Genomic DNA, 7,059 nt, shown 5'->3' on the forward strand with positions numbered 1-7,059 from the left:
ATGCTGTCTAGGTTTCCAAAAGTTAGTATCCAGTAATCTGATATAATATTTTTTACGACGGAAAACTAGAGCACCCCTTTCTGAGATAGTTTACGTATCAGAAAAGTTCTAAGATGCATGTGGTTTGGTTTTCACCTTAAACTGTGATTATTTCCCATAACCAGTTGTTGCGACTCGCCTGGTTGAAGGAAAGCAAGGACATAAAAACTTCTACTTGACTGGGCCTAATAGCGAAGTTTACGTACCATCCAGTCTTCGAATAAAACACTTGATTTATATTTTATAGGTAATCGTTGTCTCTTCAGAGTAAGTTTCAAGAATACCGGGAGATAAACCTTACTTATTATCACGATTTGAATTATTATAGGAAAAGAACACAGTACAGAGGGAATCGTAGACATTATTCTGTGTTCTAAATCTCATAAAGATTCATTAAAAGGTTAAGTATGAGATGATTATATAGAAGGTGCTAGTCATTAATTTGTAAAGCAGATAGTAATGTTGATTGGTTGGAATACGGTTATTCAAGGAAGCAGTGGATATAACCGAGACTGGCATGAAAATTAGAATTTAATTCATATTAAAAAAAAAAGAACCATATCCAGCACTGCTGTAGAAAAATAAATACTCAGCCTCCCTCCCTCTCTCTCTCTCTCTCTCTCTCTCTCTCTCTCCCTTTCTTTCTCTCTCTCTCCCTCCCCCATTGTGTGTCTCTGAGAGTGTGTGTGTGTGTGTGAGAGGGCGAGAGAGAGAGAGAGAGAGAGAGAGAGAGAGAGAGAGAGAGAGAGAGAGTGTATGTGTGGCTGTGCGCGTTTTTTCTTAATTTTTTCTTTTCGTCAACGCAACAAGTGTAGTTGTTACAACTTCATATTCCATTACAGTGCCTGTAGCAATAACTTCTATATAGGGAAGGTACCTTAAAAAGTACTCACATTATACAATGCTGTTAGGGATCACTTTAAAAAATGTAGATGTAGAGGCTATTATTGTCAACTTCTAAAATGAAATTATCAAGAAAAAATCAGAAACGACGAATACGGCAGATGAAAATATTTTGATGAACAGTTGAAGTGTTTTCCATATTTTAATGAGTGTTCTGTTGATCTCTGACGCAGCAGAAAGACGGATAACATTGTAAGATAAAGTGTTGGCGTGAGCAGACATTCTCCAGTCATTACCGTTGCTGAACGGTGAACAGCGGTATTAGTTCCATAACACGCCGGACTGTCACTTGCGCATGCGCGCTGGAGGCGTGGCGCCCGCCTGAGAGATTGAGTCCATCTGGCCGGCACGTGCTATCACTCCCGCTTTTATTGCCTGCGGAATGCAGCGCGCACGCCTCCGAAGCTCTGTTGGCGCGACCTAACAGTTAATTTAGCGAGCCATAAATCTGCAGCCACCTCAATCTACGTCACCCGCCAGAGGAGAGAGGGTCCAAGCAGACGGAGAAGAAGTGGCGGAGGGGATTTCCCGGCAGGAAGTGGGAGACGAGCAGGGGGGAGGGAAGGGTGCCAGCACACGCCGGGCCTCGCTGCAGGGGCAACTTCTCCGGGAGCGCGGCGCGGCTCGTGTGAGGGGAACGGCGGAGAGATTACATCTCTGTTTACGCTATCGATAAAGAGATCAGCAGCGATTCGTTTTGCTGAGCACCTGCTATAAATTACGGCGCGCGGCACGGCAGCTGCACAGCTGTCGATAGCCTGGCCCGGCTCGGGCCGCGAGACACCACCAACAAAAGAGGAGCGGCTCTGCCGCGGCTCGTCTTCCAATAAACGATCCGTATCCGATCCTGCGTCTATGCCGACCGGCTGCGACGTGAGCCGCCAGCTGCGCAGTCTAGGCGCTTACTGAAGACCAGCAGAGGTATCAGACGGTGCTTCGTATTCGCATATTTCGAATATGCCTAGCCTTAAAATGAATAGGGTCATATTCAAAATAAGAGGGGCATTCTGTAACTATGCAACAAACTTTTTTTTTTTTTGGGTTGAAAAACTGCCGAATTTGTTGTGGGGCATCGTAGAATACTCCCGCTTCAGATTACGTAGTAGCTTTCAAAATTGCATCTGTAACACACGTGCGTTCCAAGCAGACAGCTGTTATTGAGCTCTTCCAGCAGGAAACTAGAGTACCACAGATATTCATAGGTGCTTGTAGAATGTCTGTGGAGACGTCGAGGTGAAGAAAAATACGGCGGGGTTTGGGCGAGGGTGTGTCATCATCATAAAAAGATCGCGCAAACCTGTCCGAGCTGGCCGACAACACACAGCTGTGACCCATGGAAGGTCACGGCTGACTTCCTTCCTCATCCTTCCCTAATCCGATGGCACTGCTTACATTACTGTTTGGTCCCCTTCCCCAGATCAACCAACCAACCTTGGCGTGCCTATGGACACACTGGCAAAGTGCCCCACAGATCCCTCGCTCAAAGAAAAGAAACACGCGGGCTCTCTCATTCGAAGTGATAAACGAATCACAATCAGACACTTCACTGCACAACTGGACGTCACTGTTGTTATTACTCGTCCACCAGTTGGGGCAATCATAGGTGTGTACCAGCTGGGTTAATCGCCACCTGACAGAAGACCAGCAAGAGCAACGTAAGACAATCTGTGTCGAGTTGCTTGCACGTTACGAAGCCGACCGTGGCAATTTTTGTCGAACACCATCATGAAAACCTAAGCTCATTAGTGCAAACTGGGAAAAATCGACAATCCATGGACTGGCACCTCATCACCTCTCTTTCTTCTCCCAAGATAAAGGTGAAAGCCGCACCCTCAGCAGGTAAACTAATGTCTACGGTACTGTGAGTCACTGAATGGGCGAGTCTGTCTGATGTCGGATGTCGTCCCTCATGGTGTAACAGTTGCCTCTGAAATGTACTGAGCTACCATCAGAAAATTGAAGGAACAACTTCAGTGTTTTCGTCGCCACGGAAATCTCTTTCTCGAAGACAACGCCAGGCCTCTCAAATGCTTGCGCACCTGAGAGGAGCTCACAAAAATTCACTGGATTGTTCTTCCTCATCCACCCTACAGCCGAGATCTCGCACCTTCCATCTGTTTGGTCCAATGAGGGATGCGCTGTACGGAAGCAGTACGTGGAAGATGAAAAGGTTACTGATGCCTCAAGACGTTGGCTCTGACATCGACCAATAGAGTGGTACCACGTGGGCATTCATGCCCTCCCAGAAAGGTGACGTAAGGCCATCGCAATGAACGGAGTATATGGAAAAATAAGATGTTGTTGCCAGAGGAAAAAAATGGTTCAAATGGCTCTGAGCACTATGGGACTTAACAGCTGAGGTCATCAGCCCCCTAGAACCTAGAACTACTTAAACCTAACCAACCTAAGGACATCCCACACATCCATGCCCGAAGCAGGATTCGAACCTGCGACCGTATTCGTCGCGCGGTTCTGGACTGAAGCGCCTAGAACCGCTCGGCCACCGTAGCCAGAGGAGTGGGGAATAATATGGTGTGTTACAATCCTGAACGAGACGGATTTGTTTTCACAAAAAAATTTTGTATTACTCAATAAACGCCCCTCGAATATGCAAGCGGCGTAACTGAAGTGACGTCTTAGTGAAACCGTCGCCTCTGTTGTTATAACGACATAACACTGCCTGGTTCATTCACTATGTTTTTTATTGTTCTTATTAAGTTTTATATGGTGCACACATCGTCATCAGATTCGAAATGATTCGCTGTTTCATCCTTATCCTTTCGGACAATTGCACTCTGCAGCACTTGTTTCAGATCCGAAGATAATCGGTACGCCAAAACGGAAACATTAACCTGGCAGCAGATTTTTCTGGTTATCTTTACAGGTAATACACCAATCATTCCCCCCCATCCTCCTTCCCCCCTCTCCACCACCCCTGTGTTTTCACCAGTCAGTCTAGCGACCACTAAATCAACGGATCCGACACTACCATTCGGTACAGGTTATATATAACTTCATAATCCTCCCACTCCAATTGCCATCCCCATCCCGAACGTTGTTAGAAGTGCCTTATTCTCTACATCACGTGTTTGTTCATTTCGTCCTGTGGCAAGGCTAAACATAAACCCAATTTATTCATTTCACAGAAACCTAATGAAAGGATAATAGCTGAATTTAACCTTCGAACTCAATGCAGGCAACTGATAAAAACATTAAGCGTAATAATAACATTAATTCCTTTTGATTACATTGTGGGAGTGAACAGTGATCAATGTGTTACAAATATTTACTATCAAAAACAGTTTTTATCACAATTTATTTATAACGGTGACCGGTGTCGACCACTACTGTGGTCATCTTCAGACCAATGAGTTAGAACCACCTTCTGGTGGTAAATCACTATTAATTATTAGTCATCTTCAGCCCAATGAGTAATAACCTCCTTCGGGTGTTAAATCACTACTAATGTGATTTACCACCGGAAGGAGGTTCTTACTCATTGGCCTGGAGATGACCACAGTAGTGGTCGAAAGCGGTCACCGTAATAAATAAATATTTGTAATCATAACAGCCTCACAATACTTTTTGTCTCTTGTAAAGGTCGTTGTGAAACCTCAGACAAAATTTGAAAAGCATAGTAGCATTCATGTAAAATGTTACACTACGAACAGAAAGAGCCTCCAGTATCCACAGCTTAATACTACTCTTGTGCAGAATGGAGCAAAGTACACAGCCACCAAAATATTTGACCACCATCAATCACTTATGCAAGCCATGATTTCACAGAGAAAATTTCCATTATTTGTAAACCTTCTGACACATGCCACAACATAGCGAATTATCGCGAATATGATCCACCAAACGTCCAAAAAACTAAACGAAACTGTGTGTTCTGCATCTGACTGAGAATGCGCCAGACGTTCCTGAGTTACATTGGTTCTCCATGCCACACTTTTGGCACGGTCATCCCCGCTTCTGGTGCTGCAAACGCTCTCTCGCCCCTTCCACCCTTAGGGTTGCGTTTTATCCCTGAAGTTATGTTTGCACCATACTGTTCCAGTTTTATGGTTTATGAATTAGACTTTCATGTTCAAGTACTTCTGGGTTACTTTAAAAGTCTTAATGGTACACGTATTGAGGTATGTCTAAAACTAACTTTTAATGTTTAGTGACTGGATTTCATCAGTGCTACAACAGAGCGAACCGTTGTCTCACTCCAGTCTTCACAGTGTGATACGCGGAGTCCACTGTTGTGGGTCGTTATCTGTTGTTGTAAGAGTTCCCTTATGATTATATGGTAGCTTTTTCAGTGCAGTTTTCATTTACTTAGTACACATATCCATTTTCATCATGTTGAAAACATTAGAACAGTAGAAATTTTCCAAATTTCTGGAATCGGACTCACGAAACACAGTGGTGGCAATCTCCCTATAACAGCAAACTACACAAAACAATGTGTTAATTATGGATTGATCGGACCTTCTGATAAATCATTTCGATTTTTCTGTAGTTCTTTCATCTAACCAGTCAACATTTACTTGGAAATTTAATTAATTATTAAAATCGAACTGTACATCGATTAGAGCGTGACGGAGTCGCCTTGGGGGAAAATATGACTAACTATATTGCAGGAAAGCAACGTGAAAGCTAAATTAGAAATATGAAGCCTTCTGTTTAAAGAGTGAGGGAAAACCCCGAAGATGCAATGGATGAATAAGTATTACTTTGACTCCTATCCGCTGTAGCTACTTTCCCCTCTTTCCCCTTAGCCTTTCCAGTTCGTTCCCTTCGCTTTACAACTTCATTACCCTGTATTGCACTCTCCTGCACATGCTCAGTGATACCAAGAGTGTCAATTCACTCTTCCCTCTCCACTACATCCCCCTCCCCAAAAAACTGAATCTGTTTGTCACACATATCTAACTCTCTTATCATAGCTCAAGTACTTGAAGCTCATGTTTGTTCAAAACTAGTATGGAAATTTGCACTAACCAATAAAAGTAATTTTGTTACATCACAGTTAAAATAATGGCAGATCATTTACTATCAGTGAGAAATCGGTGAAAGAGAGTCACAGAAGTTATAGGTGTGTTGCAGTGGCAGTACCTGAAACAAAGTTTTACACTGCGGTGATAAATTTTTCACGTAATTACAGTCACCAACCTTCTCCTACGGACACCAAAATATGTTGTTGACTCCCATCTGCATAGGGAGAAATGATCATTTTCATAAGATAAGAGAAAGTAGAGTTCGAGCGGAACGATTTAAGTGTTCATTTTTCCCACGTGCTATTAGACAGTGGAGGGGTCAAGAAATAGTCTAAAAGCGGTTCTATAAACCCTCAGACAAACACTTAAGTGTAAATAGAATGAGATATTCACTGTGCAGCGGAGTGTGCGCTGATATGAAACTTTCTGGGACATTAAAACCGTGTGCCGGACGGAGATTTGCCCGCGAAAGGCAAAGGTCCCGAGTTCGAGTCTCGGTCCGGCACACAGTTTTAATCTGGCAGGAAGATTCACTTAAGTGTAAACGTCTGAATAATCGTGTTGATGTAGAAACTATTGTAGTTCGTGCCAATGCATTCTAAAAGTTTCCACTTGATGGTGTTTGATGAAACTAACCGCTAACGACAAAGCATTTTATCATCAGCTGACATTACATGTAGGTAACGGCCTTGCCGCAATGGATACACCGGTTCTCGTCTGATCACCGAAGTTAAGCGATGTCGGGCGTGGCCGGCACTTGGATGGGTGACCATTCGGGCGGCAATGAGCTGTAGCCATTTTTCCGGGTGCACTCAGCCTCGTGATGCCAAGTGAGGAGCCGCATCCTCAACTGAGGATGACACGGCGGTCGGATGGTCCCGATGGGCCAATTGTGGCCTGACGACGGATTGCTGTCATATTACATGTACATTAAAATCCCTGCAACTTTGTCTGAATCTGACGAAAATAGATTACGTCGAGGATGTAAAACTGATCTCTCATATACAACACGGAGGACGTGAATGGAGAGTCGCATGTCTGAAATCGTGACACGGTCCCAGCAAGCGCTGGGATGACGCGGCGCACGTGGCGCAAACAGGGCGGTAATGTCCGTGAAGAGCGAGGCGGG

General features: G+C 44.2%; 1 pseudogene; it reads left to right on the forward strand.

Moving 5' to 3' along the window:
• Positions 1 to 6,609: 6,609 nt before the first annotated feature.
• Positions 6,610 to 6,727, forward strand: LOC124723365 (annotated as a pseudogene).
• Positions 6,728 to 7,059: the final 332 nt, after the last annotated feature.

This window comes from Schistocerca piceifrons, chromosome 1, assembly GCF_021461385.2.
Source record: "Schistocerca piceifrons isolate TAMUIC-IGC-003096 chromosome 1, iqSchPice1.1, whole genome shotgun sequence".
NCBI lineage: Eukaryota > Metazoa > Arthropoda > Insecta > Orthoptera > Acrididae > Schistocerca > Schistocerca piceifrons.